Source organism: Pecten maximus, chromosome 10 (genome assembly GCF_902652985.1).
Source record: "Pecten maximus chromosome 10, xPecMax1.1, whole genome shotgun sequence".
NCBI lineage: Eukaryota > Metazoa > Mollusca > Bivalvia > Pectinida > Pectinidae > Pecten > Pecten maximus.
In genome coordinates this window covers 2,500,660-2,519,845 of record NC_047024.1, presented here as the reverse complement: position 1 = coordinate 2,519,845, position 19,186 = coordinate 2,500,660, and the positions used below count along the sequence as shown (strand labels likewise).

At 34.3% G+C, this 19,186-nt stretch overlaps 1 long non-coding RNA gene across 1 annotated transcript; it reads right to left on the bottom strand.

The window, feature by feature from the left end:
• Window positions 1-13,369: 13,369 nt before the first annotated feature.
• Window positions 13,370-14,689, bottom strand: LOC117336905. Its single transcript, XR_004534698.1, has 2 exons — window positions 14,453-14,689; window positions 13,370-13,835 (listed from the first exon to the last, which is right to left on the bottom strand). It is a non-coding gene; the product is annotated as an uncharacterized LOC117336905 (long non-coding RNA).
• Window positions 14,690-19,186: the final 4,497 nt, after the last annotated feature.

Sequence of the window (19,186 nt, the reverse complement as noted above, 5' to 3'; positions counted from 1 at the left end):
ATATCCAAGGTGACACATCTGTAATTTTAGATGGTTCTAGAATATGTTTAGATGAAACACTCAAATCTCTCAACTTCCTTGCTTGCATCTCTGGACAGAAAATGAACTTTTCCAAGACCAAGGTAGTATGGATTGGCAGTAAAAAATATTGTGAAAACACTTTTGCTACAAATTTTGACTTAAAATGGGGAAGTAAACGCTTCATCCTATTGGGTATAGAATAATGATGTTGACTAACACAGAATTACTAAACTTAATTTTGACAAAAAAACTCGCAAAACTTAAGTCTTTGGTCTTTTTTAACTGATGCCATCTGCTTGCTCTGTCTCTAAGATACGTGTTCGTCTTTGTGAAGTTAAAATCACGTTCTCGATTCTTCGTTTCTTCGTGCTCTCGGTTAAAACTGATTCAGAACCCTTCCACTTAGATCGGGTGTTCGCCATCTTTGTTATGATGTTTCCAATTTCCCGCATCGCGCATGCGCATAGGTACGCATAGGTATTTGTTTACACACATCGAAAAATAATAATATGAAATAGCTACTAGGTTGATCATATTTATTTTATTTTTTTCATTAAATTATAACAAATTGTTAAGGACACTTTTGAAATGTATAATTAACATAAAGTACATAACTTTTTACATCATTTTAAATCGTATACCCTTTTTTTATATATTATTTAAGTGGAAATCTAGCCATTATGTCCCTTTAAGGGAAAAAAATATGCTAGATACAAACTGTTGTAATTGAATAGATAATTTTACATTTTCCTTGCTTGAGTTCCTTTCACTCAATTAACAGTTTCTCTAAAGGTAGAACCAAGTATTTATGGTGGTTAGTGAACATTCGCAATTTTAGATCGTCGTTATATATACTGCATTTAGGTAAGACATATTAGAAATTGTCCGGTATTGTGTAATTAAAAGACAGGGAACTATTGTGGTCTGTAAAAAGTTTATCCATATACCTTTAGTATCTTTGTCAAACTTCAGGTTCGTAATTCTAACTCAAAATCGGAAAATAATGAACACAGATAAATTTACAGGGAGAATAGTTGAATATCGAACCAATCAGGATATGTAAACCCCATAGGTTTTTAGGAAGTAGGGAGGGATGTTACTAGCTAGAAACGGGGGAAATAACCACTGGGAAATTTAAATCAGCATGCTTATCATAGCTTAGTTGTAAGATGTCTCTTCTGGTTATGTTTTAAGTAAAAATTGAGGTAAGCGATTGAAGACATTGTAGTTTCCTTCATTCCAAGTTCTACATTGTATATTTGATCTACATGCGCGAGGGTCAGTCGGTTAGAGCACCGGGAGATAAAACCAGCAAAACAGAAAACAAAACACAACAAAAACAAAAGCAGAAACAATCAAAAACATGAATATTTTTTTGCTATTCAAAATTACGAATTTGTTCGTATGTTGGTATTCTGTTTGTAGACCTAGGTCGTGTTAGCAATAGGGATGTGTTCTTATTAATCCAGACTAATAAAATCGCGTATATTGTGTTATCAAGTGGTTTACCCGGTAGCCAGAGTCATGCGGATGTTGGAGGGTACCTCGTGTTATTCCAAGTTCACAGATGGGTACTGACATAACAAAACAAGACAATATAAAGTGGTATGGGCTTACTTTACCAAAGTGCTTCACAGCCAGGATATGGCCATGTCCTTCTTAGCCCGATAAAACACACCGTAAATGGTCGACATTCGCCATTACATAGTGACCCCAGAGTGCAATAGAGATGTTCCGAGTGGTAATGACCCATTATCATATTTCACTCCTGCTCCTTAGGGTGCCTTATATCATTGTGGGCCACACCAGCGAAATTGTTTTCTTATTCTAAATGTCATTTTGTGGTGGACCATATCAACTAAAACAAAAGATATTGACTTGTTTTAAGACCCAATGGCGGATTTGATTGCACGGCTGTCAATCCTTCAACAAGGTAGAATATCTTCTTTGCACTGTATTTATATAAAGTGGTAATTAGTTGCTTTTCATAACGCCAATACATATGTAGCAGGATTGGTTCTGTTTGTAAAGGACCAATTGTACTAATCTCTCTATCATTATAAAGGACCAATTGTACTAATCCTTTTATCATTATAAAGGACCAATTGTACTAATCCTTCTATCATTATAAAGGACCAATTGTACTAATCTATCATTATAAAGGACCAATTGTACTAATCCCTCTATCATTGTAAAGGACCAATTGTACTAATCCCTCTATCATTATAAAGGACCAATTGTACTAATCCCTCTATCATTATAAAGGACCAATTGTACTAATCTATCATTATAAAGGACCAATTGTACTAATCCCTCTATCATTGTAAAGGACCAATTGTACTAATCCCTCTATCATTATAAAGGACCAATTGTACTAATCCCTCTATCATTATAAAGGACCAATTGTACTAATCCTTCTATCATTATAAAGGACCAATTGTACTAATCCTTCTATCATTATAAAGGACCAATTGTAGTAATCCCTCTATCATTGTAAAGGACCAATTGTACTAATCCCTCTTTCATTATAAAGGACCAATTGTACTAATCTCTCTATCATTATAAAGGACCAATTGTACTAATCTATCATTATAAAGGACCAATTGTACTAATCCTTCTATCATTATAAAGGACCAATTGTACTAATCCCTCTATCATTGTAAAGGACCAATTGTACTAATCATTCTATTATTATAAAGGACCAATTGTACTAATCACTCTATTATTATAAAGGACCAATCGTACTAATCCCTCTATCATTATAAAGGACCAATTGTACTAATCCCTCTATCATTATAAAGGACCAATTGTACTAATCCCTCTATCATTATAAAGGACCAATTGTACTAATCCCTCTATCATTATAAAGGACCAATTGTTCTAATCCCTCTATCATTGTAAAGGACCAGTTGTACTAATCCCTCTATCATTATAAAGGACCAATTGTACTAATCCCTCTATCATTGTAAAGGACAAATTGTACTAATCCCTCTATCATTGTAAAGGACCAATTGTACTAATCCCTCTATCATTATAAAGGACCAATTGTACTAATCCCTCTATCATTATAAAGGACCAATTATACTGTACTAATCCCTCTATCATTATAAAGGACCAATTGTACTAATCCTTCTATCATTGTAAAGGACCAATTGTACTAATCCCTCTATCATTATAAAGGACCAATTGTACTAATCTCTCTATCATTGTAAAGGACCAATTGTACTAATCACTTGATCATTGTAAAGGACCAATTGTACTAATCCCTCTATCATTGTAAAGAACCAATTGTACTAATCCCTCTATCATTGTAAAGGACCGATTGTACTAATCCATCTATCATTATAAAGGACCAATTGTACTAATCCCTCTATCATTATAAAGGACCAATTGTACTAATCCCTCTATCATTGTAAAGGACCAATGGTACTAATCCCTCTATCATTGTAAAGGACCAATTGTACTAATCCCCCTATCATTATAACGGACCAATTGTACTAATCCCTCTATCATTATAAAGGACCAATTGTACTAATACCTCTATCATTATAAAGGACCAATTGTACTAATCCCTCTATCATTATAAAGGACCAATTGTACTAATCTCTCTATCATTATAAAGGACCAATTGTACTAATCCCTCTATCATTATAAAGGACCAATTGTACTAATCCATCTATCATTGTAAAGGACCAATAGTACTAATCCCTCTATCAGTATAAAGAACCAATTGTACTAATCCCTCTATCATTGTAAAGGACCAATTGTACTAATCCCTCTATCATTGTAAAGGACCGATTGTACTAATCCCTCTATCATTGTACTAATCCCTCTATCATTATAAAGGACCAATTGTACTAATCCCTCTATCATTATAAAGGACCGATTGTACTAATCCCTCTATCATTGTACTAATCCCTCTATCATTATAAAGGACCAATTGTACTAATCTCTCTATCATTATAAAGGACCAATTGTACTAATCCCTCTATCATTATAAAGGACCAATTGTACTAATCCATCTATCATTATAAAGTATCTAATTGTATTAATCCCTATATCATTATAAAGGACCAATTATACTAACTCTCTATCATTATAAAGGACCAATTGTACTAATCCCTCTATCATTATAAAGGACCAATTGTACTAATCCCTCTATCATTATAAAGGACCAATTGTACTAATACCTCTATCATTGTAAAGGACCAATTGTACTAATCCCTCTATCATTATAAAGGACCAATTGTACTAATCCCTCTATCATTATAAAGGACCAATTGTACTAATCCCTCTATCATTATAAAGGACCAATTGTACTAATCCCTCTATCATTATAAAGGACCAATTGTGCTAATCCCTCTATCATTATAAAGGACCGATGGTACTAATCCCTCTATCATTGTAAAGGACCAATTGTACTAATCCCTCTATCATTATAAAGGACCAATTGTACTAATCCCTCTATCATTATAAAGGACCAATTGTACTAACCCCTCTATCATTATAAAGGACCAATTGTACTAATCCCTCTATCACTGTAAAGGACCAATTGTACTCATCTCTCTATCATTATAAAGGACCAATTGTACTAATCCCTCAATCATTGTAAAGGACCAATTGTACTAATCACTCTATCATTGTAAAGGACCAATTGTACTAATCCCTCTATCATTATAAAGAACCAATTGTACTAATCACTCTATCATTGTAAAGGACCAATTGTACTAATCCCTCTATCATTATAAAGGACCAATTGTACTAATCCCTCTATCATTATAAAGAACCAATTGTACTAATCCCTCTATCATTGTAAAGGACCAATTGTACTAATCCCTCTATCATTATAAAGGACCAATTGTACTAATCCCTCAATCATTGTAAAGGACCAATTGTACTAATCCCTTCACATTGTAAAGGACCAATTGTACTAATCCCTCTATCATTGTAAAGGACCAATTGTACTAATCCCTCTATCATTATAAAGGACCAATTGTACTAATCCCTCAATCATTGTAAAGGACCAATTGTACTAATCACTCTATCATTGTAAAGGACCAATTGTACTAATCCCTCTATCATTATAAAGAACCAATTGTACTAATCACTCTATCATTGTAAAGGACCAATTGTACTAATCCCTCCACATTGTAAAGGACCAATCGTACTAATTCCTCTATCATTATAAAGGACCAATTGTACTAATCCCTCTATCATTATAAAGGACCAATTGTACTAATCCCTCTATCATTGTAAAGGACCAATTGTACTAATCCCTCTATCATTATAAAGGACCAATTGTACTAATCCCTCTTTCATTATAAAGGACCAATTGTACTAATCCCTCTATCATTATAAAGGACCAATTGTACTAATCCCTGAATCATTGTAAAGGACCAATTGTACTAATCACTATATCATTATAAAGGACCAATCGTACTAATCCCTCTATCATTATAAAGGACCAATTGTACTAATCTCTCAATCATTGTAAAGGACCAATTGTACTAATCACTCTATCATTGTAAAGGACCAATTGTACTAATCCCTCTATCATTATAAAGGACCAATTGTACTAATCACTCTATCATTGTAAAGGACCAATTGTACTAATCCCTCTATCATTGTAAAGGACCAATCGTACTAATTCCTCTATCATTATCAAGGACCAATTGTACTAATCACTCCATCATTATAAAGGACCAATTGTACTAATCCCTCTATCATTATAAAGGACCAATTATACTGTACTAATCCCTCTATCATTATAAAGGACCAATTGTATTAATCCCTCTATCATTATAAAGGACCAATTGTACTAATCACTCTATCATTGTAAAGGACCAATTGTACTAATCCCTCTATCATTATAAAGGACCAATTATACTAATCCATCTATCATTATAAAGGACCAATTGTACTAATTCCTCTATCATTATAAAGGACCAATTGTACTAATCCCTCTATCATTATAAAGGACCAATTGTACTAATCCCTCTATCATTATAAAGGACCAATTGTACTAATCCCGCTATCATTATAAAGGACCAATTGTACTAATCCCTCTATCATTGTAAAGGACCAATTGTACTAATCCCTCTATCATTATAAAGGACCAATTGTACTAATCCCTCTATCATTGTAAAGGACAAATTGTACTAATCCCTCTATCATTATAAAGGACCAATTGTACTAATCCCTCTATCATTATAAAGTACCAATTGTACTAATCCCTCTATCATTGTAAAGGACCAATTGTACGCATCACTCTATTAGTATAAAGGACCAATTGTACTAATCCATCTATCATTATAAAGACCCAATTGTACTAATCCCTCTATCATTATAAAGGACCAATTGTACTAATCCCTCTATTAGTATAAAGGACCAATTGTACTAATCCCTCTATCATTATAAAGGACCAATTGTACTAATCCCTCTATCATTATAAAGGACCAATTGTACTAATACCTCTATCATTGTAAAGGACCAATTGTACTAATCCCTCTATCATTATAAAGGACCAATTGTACTAATCCCTCTATCATTATAAAGGACCAATTGTACTAATCCCTCTATCATTATAAAGGACCAATTGTACTAATCCCTCTATCATTATAAAGGACCAATTGTACTAATCCCTCTATCATTATAAAGGACCGATGGTACTAATCCCTCTATCATTGCAAAGGACCAATTGTACTAATCCCTCTATCATTATAAAGGACCAATTGTACTAATCCCTCTATCATTATAAAGGACCAATTGTACTAACCCCTCTATCATTATAAAGGACCAATTGTACTAATCCCTCTATCACTGTAAAGGACCAATTGTACTCATCTCTCTATCATTATAAAGGACCAATTGTACTAATCCCTCAATCATTGTAAAGGACCAATTGTACTAATCACTCTATCATTGTAAAGGACCAATTGTACTAATCCCTCTATCATTATAAAGAACCAATTGTACTAATCACTCTATCATTGTAAAGGACCAATTGTACTAATCCCTCTATCATTATAAAGGACCAATTGTACTAATCCCTCTATCATTATAAAGAACCAATTGTACTAATCACTCTATCATTGTAAAGGACCAATTGTACTAATCCCTCTATCATTATAAAGGACCAATTGTACTAATCCTTCAATCATTGTAAAGGACCAATTGTACTAATCCCTCTATCATTATAAAGGACCAATTGTACTAATCCTTCAATCATTATAAAGGACCAATTGTACTAATCCCTCTATCATTATAAAGGACCAATTGTACTAATCTCTCTATCATTATAAAGGACCAATTGTACTAATCCCTGTATCATTATAAAGGACCAATTGTACTAATCCCTCTATCATTATAAAGGACCAATTGTACTAATCCCTCTATCGTTATAAAGGACCAATTGTACTAATCCCTCTATCATTATAAAGGACCAATTGTACTAATCCTTCAATCATTATAAAGGACCAATTGTACTAATCCCTCTATCATTATAAAGGACCAATTGTACTAATCCCTCTATCATTGTAAAGGACCAATTGTACTAATCCCTCTATCATTATAAAGGACCAATTGTACTAATCCCTCTATCATTATAAAGTATCTAATGGTACTAATCCCTCTATCATTATAAAGGACCAATTGTACTAATCCCTCTATCATTATAAAGGACCAATTGTACTAATCCCTCTATCATTGCAAAGGACCAATTGTACTAATCCATCTATCATTGTAAAGGACCAATTGTACTAATCCTTCTATCATTATAAAGGACCAATTATACTAATCCCTCTATCATTATAAAGGACTAATTGTACTAATCCCTCTATCATTATAAAGGACCAATTGTATTAATCCCTCTATCATTATAAAGGACCAATTGTACTAATCCCTATATCATTATAAAGAACCAATTGTACTAATCCCTCTATCATTATAAAGGACCAATTGTACTAATCCCTCTATCATTATAAAGGACCAATTGTACTAATCCCTCTATCATTATAAAGGACCAATTGTACTAATCCCTCTATCATTATAAAGGACCAATTGTACTAATCCCTCTATCGTTATAAAGGACCAATTGTACTAATCCCTCTATCATTATAAAGGACCAATTGTACTAATCCTTCAATCATTGTAAAGGACCAACTGTACTAATCTCTCTATCAGTATAAAGGACCAACTGTACTAATCTCTCTATCAGTATAAAGGACCAATTGTACTAATCTCTCTATCATTATCAAGGACAAATTGTACTAATCCCTCAATCACTGTAAAGGACCAATTGTACTAATCCCTCTATCATTATAAAGGACCAATTTTACTAATCCCTCTATCATTGTAAAGGACCAATTGTACTAATCCCTCTATCAGTATAAAGGACCAATTGTACTAATCCCTCTATCAGTATAAAGGACCAATTGTACTAATCCCTCTATCATTTTAAAGGACCAATTGTACTAATCCCTCTATCATTGTAAAAGACTAATTGTACTAATCCCTCTATCATTATGAAGGACCAATTGTACTAATCCCTCTATCATTATAAAGGACCAATTGTACTAATCCCTCTATCATTATAAAGGACCAATTGTACTAATCCCTCTATCATTGTAAAGGACCAATTGTACTAATCCCTCTATCAGTATAAAGGACTAATTGTACTAATCCCTCTATCATTATAAAGGACCAATTGTACTAATCCCTCTATCATTGTAAAAGACCAATTGTACTAATCTCTCTACCATTGTAAAGGACCAGTTGTACTAATCCCTCTATCATTATGAAGGACCAATTGTACTAATCCCTCTATCATTATAAAGGACCAATTGTACTACTCCCTCTATCATTGTAAAGGACCAATTGTACTAATCTCTCTATCATTATAAAGGACCAATTGTACTAATCCCTCTATCATTATAAAGGACCAATTGTACTAATCCCTCTATCATTATAAAGGACAAATTGTACTAATCCCTCTATCATTATAAAGGACCAATTGTACTAATCCCTCTATCATTGTAAAGGACCAATTGTACTAATCCCTCTATCATTATAAAGGACCAATTGTACTAATCCCTCTATCATTATAAAGTATCTAATAGTACTAATCCCTCTATCATTATAAAGGACCAATTGTACTAATCCCTCTATCATTATAAAGGACCAATTGTACTAATCCCTCTATCATTATAAAGGACCAATTGTACTAATCCCTCTATCATTATAAAGTATCTAATTGTACTAATCCCTCTATCATTATAAAGGACCAATTGTACTAATCTCTCTATCATTATAAAGGACCAATTGTACTAATCCCTCTATCATTATAAAGGACCAATTGTACTAATCCCTCTATCATTGTAAAGGACCAATTGTACTAATCCCTCTATCATTATAAAGGACCAATTGTACTAATCCCTCTATCATTATAAAGAACCAATTGTACTAATCCCTCTATCATTGTAAAGGACCAATTGTACTAATCCCTCTATCATTATAAAGAACCAATTGTACTAATCCCTCTATCATTATAAAGAACCAATTGTACTAATCCCTCTATCATTATAAAGGACCAATTGTACTAATCCCTCTATCATTATAAGGGACCAATTGTACTAATCCCTCTATCATTATGAAGGACCAATTGTACTAATCCCTCTATCATTATGAAGGACCAATTGTACTTATCCCTCTATCATTATAAAGGACCAATTGTACTAATCCCTCTATCATTATAAAGGACCAATTGTACTAATCCCTCTATCATTATAAAGGACCAATTGTACTAATCCCTCTATCATTATAAAGGACCAATTGTACTAATCCCTCTATCATTATAAAGGACCAATTGTACTAATCCCTCTATCATTATAAAGGACCAATTGTTCTAATCCCTGTATCATTAAAAAGGACCAATTGTACTAATCCCTCTATCATTGTAAAGGACCAATTGTACTAATCCCTCTATCATTATAAAGGACCAATTGTACTAATCCCTCTATCATTATAAAGGACCAATTGTACTAATCCCTCTATCATTATAAAGGACCAATTGTACTAATCCCTCTATCATTATAAAGGACCAATTGTACTAATCCATCTATCATTGTAAAGGACCAATTGTACTAATCCCTCTATCATTATAAAGGACCAATTGTACTAATCCCTCTATCATTATAAAGGACGAATTGTACTAATCCCTCTATCATTATAAAGGACCAATTGTACTAATCCCTCTATCATTGTAAAGGACCAATTGTACTAATCCTTCAATCATTGTACGCATCCCTCTATTAGTATAAAGGACCAATTGCTCTAAGTCCTGTATCATTATAAATATCAATTACAGACTTAGGAGTTATTAATATACATGTACATGTCATTATGTCTAAGATACAAGTAGAATTATCTTAACTCATCAGTTACATAGCTTTTGTTTTATATAAAAGTCAAGGGCTTTATTTGAACAAATTTAATTGATCAAAAAAGGAATATTCATCAAATATTCATCAAGAGCTGCTATTTTTCCTGGAGTGTTAATCCATTAAGATGATCTCATTAAAAGATAATTGCGGAAAGCTTTATTGATTAAACTGTTACTGCAGAAGTATGCAGCATTAATATCAACTATTGCTTCCTCCTGGTGAATAAAAAGTGAATCTTAGAAGCAGAAACTGGTGTAATCTGAAAAGCTTTTAAGAACAATTTAGACACATCATTAAGTAAATTAATTGCTTCTTGGTTTAAAGCCTCTTTGTGTTCGTGACATGTAAACTACAAAATAACAAAATATGTCGAACGATACAATATTGTACAATGTATATACCCTAATGATGATGTAATGTGGGAACCAATATAATGTCTTCAAAGTCTAAAATTCCGTGATCCCAATGATATATTTATCCAAAACCTTATCCTCCAGATCAACACAATTTCAAGAAATGTCAACTAACTTTCCTTTTGATACAGGTATACGTCGGTATCTGAGGAAATGAGAGAGCCCGGCATTGTAGCAAAACAAAAAAAAGCTCTAACCATACACCCCACTACATACAGACTTCAACCTGCCCTTCTCTTGAAACTATAAATCATTCCAAATCAAGTCAAATATTGTTGCTCGCCCTCCAAAACGAAATCCTCACAGAGAGGAGTGGTCCTCACTTTACTTCGAACTGGACATACCCATCTTATTAATCTACACCATTTAACACGAGAAGACACACCTGAACTGGACATACCTATCTTATTCGTCTAAACCATTTAACACTAGAAGACACACCTGAACTGGACATACCTATCTTATTCGTCTAAACCATTTAACACGAGAAGACCCACCTGAACTGGACATACCTATCTTATTCGTCTAAACCATTTAACACGAGAAGACACACCTGAACTGGACAAACCTATCTTATTCGTCTAAACCATTTAACACGAGAAGACACACCTGAACTGGACATACCCATCTTATTAATCTACACCATTTAACACGAGAAGACACACCTGAACTGGACATACTCATCTTATTAATCTAAACCATTTAACACGAGAAGACACACCTGAACTGGACATACCTATCTTATTCGTCTAAACCATTTAACACGAGAAGACACACCTGAACTGGACATACCTATCTTATTCGTCTAAACCATTTAACACGAGAAGACACACCTGAACTGGACATACCTATCGTATTCGTCTAAACCATTTAACACGAGAAGACACACCTGAACTGGACATACCTATCTTATTCGTCTAAACCATTTAACACGAGAAGACACACCTGAACTGGACATACCTATGTTATTCGTCTAAACCATTTAACACGAGAAGACACACCTGAACTGGACATACCTATCTTATTCGTCTAAACCATTTAACACGAGAAGACACACCTGAACTGGACATACCTATCTTATTCGTCTAAACCATTTAACACGAGAAGACACACCTGAACTGGACATACCTATCTTATTCGTCTAAACCATTTAACACGAGAAGACACACCTGAACTGGACATACCTATCTTATTCGTCTAAACCATTTAACACGAGAAGACACACCTGAACTGGACATACCTATGTTATTCGTCTAAACCATTTAACACGAGAAGACACACCTGAACTGGACATACCTATCTTATTCGTCTAAACCATTTAACACGAGAAGACACACCTGAACTGGACATACCTATCTTATTAATCTAAACCATTTAACACGAGAAGACACACCTGAACTGGACATACCTATCTTATTAATCTAAACCATTTAACACGAGAAGACACACCTGAACTGGACATACCTATCTTATTCGTCTAAACCATTTAACACGAGAAGACACACCTGAACTGGACATACCTATCTTATTAATCTAAACCATTTAACACGAGAAGACACACCTGAACTGGACATACCTATCTTATTCGTCTAAACCATTTAACACGAGAAGACACACCTGAACTGGACATACCTATCTTATTAATCTAAACCATTTAACACGAGAAGACACACCTGAACTGGACATACCTATCTTATTTGTCTAAACCATTTAACACGAGAAGACACACCTGAACTGGACATACCTATCTTATTCGTCTAAATCATTTAACACGAGAAGACACACCTGAACTGGACATACCTATCTTATTTATCTAAACCATTTAACACGAGAAGACACACCTGAACTGGACATACCTATCTTATTCGTCTAAACCATTTAACACGAGAAGACACACCTGAACTGGACATACCTATCTTATTAATCTAAACCATTTAACACGAGAAGACACACCTGAACTGGACATACCTATCTTATTCGTCTAAACCATTTAACACGAGAAGACACACCTGAACTGGACATACCTATCTTATTAATCTAAACCATTTAACACGAGAAGACACACCTGAACTGGACATACCTATCTTATTCGTCTAAACCATTTAACACGAGAAGACACACCTGAACTGGACATACCTATCTTATTCGTCTAAACCATTTAACACGAGAAGACACACCTGAACTGGACATACTCATCTTATTAATCTAAACCATTTAACACGAGAAGACACACCTGAACTGGACATACCTATCTTATTCGTCTAAACCATTTAACACGAGAAGACACACCTGAACTGGACATACCTATCTTATTAATCTAAACCATTTAACACGAGAAGACATACCTGAACTGGACATACCTATCTTATTCGTCTAAACCATTTAACACGAGAAGACACACCTGAACTGGACATACCTATCTTATTAATCTACACCATTTAACTGTGGTCAGAGCGGCACAGCCATACCCAGTATTGATAACACAATAAAGCATTCTATACAGTATATACATATTTATTTACAGTATTTATAAGGCTATTATATATACAAAATGCACACACACTCACACTCACACTACACATAAGGATATATACAGTCTTTTTAAAAGTTCTGTCCTCTTCCTTTCCAATCAACTCCTCTGGTCCTCTGTCCTTATCACGTCACATGAGTAGCCAGCTATGAGTGTAGATGTAGATACTTCAGTATCTCATAACACTTCAGTGTTAACGCAACAATCAGCTGATATCGGAATCATCATCACTGCCACATGGAAACCACACAGGTATACATGTAGGTCGAACTGTTGACCACTGACTTATATGAGTCAACTGCATCACCGGGAAACAAGGCTGGGTTATACCGCCACTGACTATCACATGTAGATGACCCTGTCATGATCAAAACTGTTACTGTGTTGGCTGGTCCATCTCACCCAGTTCCCTTGATAATCCACGGTAGAAAGCTGGTAAATACAGAAAATAGGACATAGTTTGTAGAAATCCGTAATATTCCAGGTAGTTTAAAAGTCTCTTCGCGTATACAAGAGCTAGATATTTATTTCACTTACGCGCTTCCATACATTTACACTCCTAACAAACTGGGGTTTCTAGATATACAATTATATATAAATTCATGATAATTAAATAACATTACTTAAATATTACTATAATTACTGAATAATATAGCATACTTATGCGAATTACCAGTTAGGTAAACATGCGGGTCCACAGCGTACAATAAATAATTACAGTCTATCACCTATGGGCCTCCATACCTATAGAAAACGCATACGCTTACTTTACACTAAATACATGACAATAACTGGCCCGTATACAACTAATACATGACTGATATACAAATGTCTTGCTTATACAGCTTATTGATACTATAGTTACCATTATAACATATAGATAAAACAATAACCAGTTATAGAAATTCAAACATACACGTAAACAACTCAGTCACGCATGAGTGGACCGCATCAACTATAAATGCTTGACCGGTCTCCTACAGGTAAATACTATAATCCAATCGGATAAATACATGGGCAATATAAACCAAAAAGGGGCAAACACTTACCACAGTCAGCTTTCTGTGCTTTCACTCATATGAGACAAATATAACAATGTCTCCAATACCTCGAACGATCCTCCGTCCAGAGCGTGCCTTACCGATCGCCCGTCATCTGGTATCTCTCGCGCCTTATCGAAAATACTTACCTGACAGAGAGGTCCGACTTATAGGTAGCGCACCACTAAATACAAACCCTACATACATACCACATAGAAACACCACAAAATACTTACCATAATTACCAATCTATTTATGCGAGCGTGACAGACACACCTGAACTGGACATACCTATCTTATTCGTCTAAACCATTTAAAACGAGAAGACCCACCACCTGCATGTTATGCATGTGACTCCTCATTCACCGTGTTATGATCGAAATCTCAGATATCATATATTATCGTGACAAACACTTCCAAGTGACAGACATTAAATTTTATTCTCTACTATTGGATCGAATATTACACAAGGAAAGTTCTAGTTTGATAATTTTATGAAGATTTAACTCCATATCTTCCATCATTTTCACACACCATAATCCTCTTTCATCAACTTCCAATCTAAGATCCGTTTTAGTTTTTAACTGCACAGCATGACACCCCACCCCACCCCACCCCACCCCCTTATGTATACATAGATGAATTGACCACATGATTTAATGACAACAGTTGCACAATTCCAAATACCCACAACTCTTTTAAATTTCCAAATATCCATGCTCAATATTGTTTGGCCAAAAATGACAATACAGTAGTTGTCGACGGGCCAATGGCCCGATCAATCAATCAATAAATAAAGCAATACGATAGTTTTGCATTATGCAATTAAAAGGGGAGAATATGTGCTAATTACGGGGAATCTCTAATGCGGTGTTCAACTCTCTATATAGAACTGATAAATGATGAACTGGCGATCAAAGTCACGTATCAGAAGCCCAAAGTCGATGAAATACTGTCACGAAGGAAAAACAAAATAAATAAATAAATAAAAAGAGTGGGCAAAATAACAATGTTATCCACGACTTACAGTGAGTCTATTAGACAAAATAAAGGATATGTTAAACGAGGAAGGCCACCATAAATTGGCGGTCAAACATCTCGGCAATAGATAAACAGACCCATGTTTTTATCTGTTTATTATCCGGGGCACGCTGGGTTGGCTCACGTTCCTTGTTATATGTTTATTACATACCTATGAATTGTTGACGTAACTGAGAAGGTTTGGCGGAAATCAAATGAAAATAAACCCATGCGGGATAACGAAATTTAACTTAATTACGTTTTATATCTAAAAAACAAAACAAAAACTTTAACAATTAACAACGCGTACAGCGACACAGTAAATATAACAAGAAGGTTCATTAATCAGTGTCAGCACAACATGAAAAAAAAAACATTTTAAATAAATGAATTAATTTTCCGTTTTTGAGTTTCATTAAAGACGTCAATGAAAACATTTAATCTGTTTGACAGCTAAACTTTTTTAGCCAGTTCCACTGGAGAATATCGACGTTTTGAATGTTACTATGGAGTCGCATTGGAGACCGTGACGTTTAAGCAGCCAATTTTAATGACGTTACGTGTTTTGTTTCGCCATGCATTCAACAGTGCTTTTATATTACCTACAAGACAAAACATTCATCAAATTTTAATCAGGGCTATCTATCGCCAACGTTCCATATTATAGCCTAACATATAGGATGAGACCGTAATGATCAATATGTAGAATTGTTATAATTCAAAATTTGTTTAATCAAAAAATCACATCAGGGCATAAACAAACGTATGTTGGACAATGATGTTATCGATGTGGTAGAGAGCCTTTTAGCCGGGATCGATACCGTCCTCACAGATAATGGCCACTGGGACTACTATATACATAGGTTAGCGTCGGCGCATCCATGTTAAATAGATTCGTGTTTACATTGTAAGGTTTTCAGGACGCTTACACTCTAATGACTTCACAATTACTATGGTACACAATGAATGGGACTCATCGACATCATAATGAAACCAGCATGTGTAAATAGATAGGTCTGCATAATTTCTGTATCTGTTGCGAAATCTCCATCAGGAGTTACCATACCATATAAAACAGACTTATTCCATAAGCCGTAACCCGCCAGATTAGTGGTGTGTTCGCCGTCACTTCGTCGTACACCAGGATACCATCGTCATGGAAATGCAAGGTAGGTATGACACTTACAGTGTAAATATGGCGGGAATGACGCCCTCCCTCACTATGCAATGGCATCCTCGGTCCTCATCGATCCGTAAGATAATGGTCCGTATTGCTGTTGTCAAATATGATTTTCCAAGAGCCATTTCGGAGATAATATTGCACAGGCTATGAATCCAATAATAACAATATTGAGTCCATATTGAGGGACGAGGAGGAGTGTGCTTGTTTAGGTGTACAACCACGACTCTATCAGGAGTTGCTTTTCGTTTCTTCTACAACAGACAATGAATACACCCAAATGAGCTCTGCTGCCCCTATTCTCGTATGGCCATAGCTGTCGTTGTTTCGCGGGACACATCATCACCATAAGGCCCTGGGTAATATGTTGACATTAAACCCCTAACGATGAGGTTTTTTTAGAGTAAACCTTTAAGGGTACCTTTTTTTAACTTTGCATGTTAAACTTTGATACAATGCCATATTGAAAACCATACTTTAACGATACATGATATATAATACTATAGATACACTACATATATATAACATACCAGAGTCTTTAAAAATGGTAGTTGCTGCTCCTGCTTAGTGCTCAGCAAATTAGGAGTGGGACGACTGGTTCGCCCGTTGTCAGTATAATGTGACCGGGTGGGGTGTGCTGCTGGGTGTCTTCGGCAGTATGCTTCAGTGAGGTAGCACTCTAAATCGGCAAAAGATCCGGCCTATCACAAGGAGACTTAACACGAACATACCGCAGCCTTCCAAAACACACATACGCACTCGCTACACGCATGCATGTCGCACGCACGGGAGGCCGTCCTTAAATGACCTTAGATGTTAATAGGACGTTGAACAAAATAAACCAAACCAAACCAAACTTACATGTAAAGTGCAATGATTTTTTTTTTTTTTTTTTAAATGACTAAAGATTAAAAATATTATATTAATAGGTGATAATTAGTGGTGCTACTCTAATTAAGCATATTTTTGTTTGTATTACATATGTATATCTATTTTATATGCCGGACAGTCTTGTAACGAATAAGGTGTTTTAAATTTTTCTCGAATCAAGTTCTAATAAAATTATTTCGAATGAACATGTGTATCATCCATCAGTGTATCGATAGTAAAGGCTTTTAGTCTTAGACTGGGTAACAATAACAGATTAATGAGTTAACATCGTTAATTACACCAGTAACAATAACAGATTAATGAGTTAACATCGTTAATTACACAAGTAACAATGACAGAATATTGAGTTAACATTGTTAATTACACCAGTAACAATAACAGATTAATGAGTTAACATTGTTAATTACTCCAGTAACAAAGACAGATTAATGGGTAAACATTGTTAATTACACCAGTAACAATGACAGATTAATGAGTTAACATCGTTAATTACTCCAGTAACAATGACAGATTAATGAGTTAACATCGTTAATTACTCCAGTAACAATGACAGATTAATGAGTTAACATTGTCAATTACACCAGTAACAATGACAGATTAATGAGTTAACATTGTCAATTACACCAGTAACAATGACATATTAATGAGTTAACATTGTTAATTACACCAGTAACAATGACAGATTAATGAGTTAACATCGTTAATAACACCAGTAACAATGACAGATTAATGGGTTAACATTGTTAATTACACCAGTAACAATGACAGATTAATGAGTTAACATCGTTAATTACACAAGTAACAATGACAGAATAATGAGTTAACATTGTTAATTACACCAGTAACAATGACAGAATAATGAGTTAACATTGTTAATTACACCAGTAACAATGACAGATTAATGAGTTAACGTTGTTAATTACACCAGTAACAATGAAAGAATAATGGGTTAACATTGTTAATTACACCAGTAACAATGACAGAATAATGAGTTAACATTGTTAATTACACCAGTAACAATGACAGAATAATGAGTTAACATTGTTAATTACACCAGTAACAATGACACAATAATGAGTCAACATCGTTAATTACACCAGTAACAATGATAGATTAATGGGTTAACATTGTTAATTACACCAGTAACAATGACACAATAATGAGTCAACATCGTTAATTACACCAGTAACAATGACAGAATAATTAGTTAACATTGTTAATTACACCAGTAACAATGACAGAATAATGGGTTAACATTGTTAATTACACCAGTAACAATGACAGAATAATGAGTTAACATTGTTAATTACACCAGTAACAATGACAGATTAATGAGTTAACATCGTTAATTACACCAGTAACAATAACAGAATAATGGGTTAACATCGTTAATTACACCAGTAACAATAACAGATTAATGGGTTAACATCGTTAATTACACCAGTAACAATGACAGATTAATGAGTTAACATTGTTAATTACACCAGTAACAATGACAGAATAATGAGTTAACATCGTTAATTACACCAGTAACAATGACAGAATAATGAGTTAACATTGTTAATTACACCAGTAACAATGACAGATTAATGAGTAAATATTGTTAATTACACCAGTAACAATGACAGAATAATGAGTTAACATTGTTAATT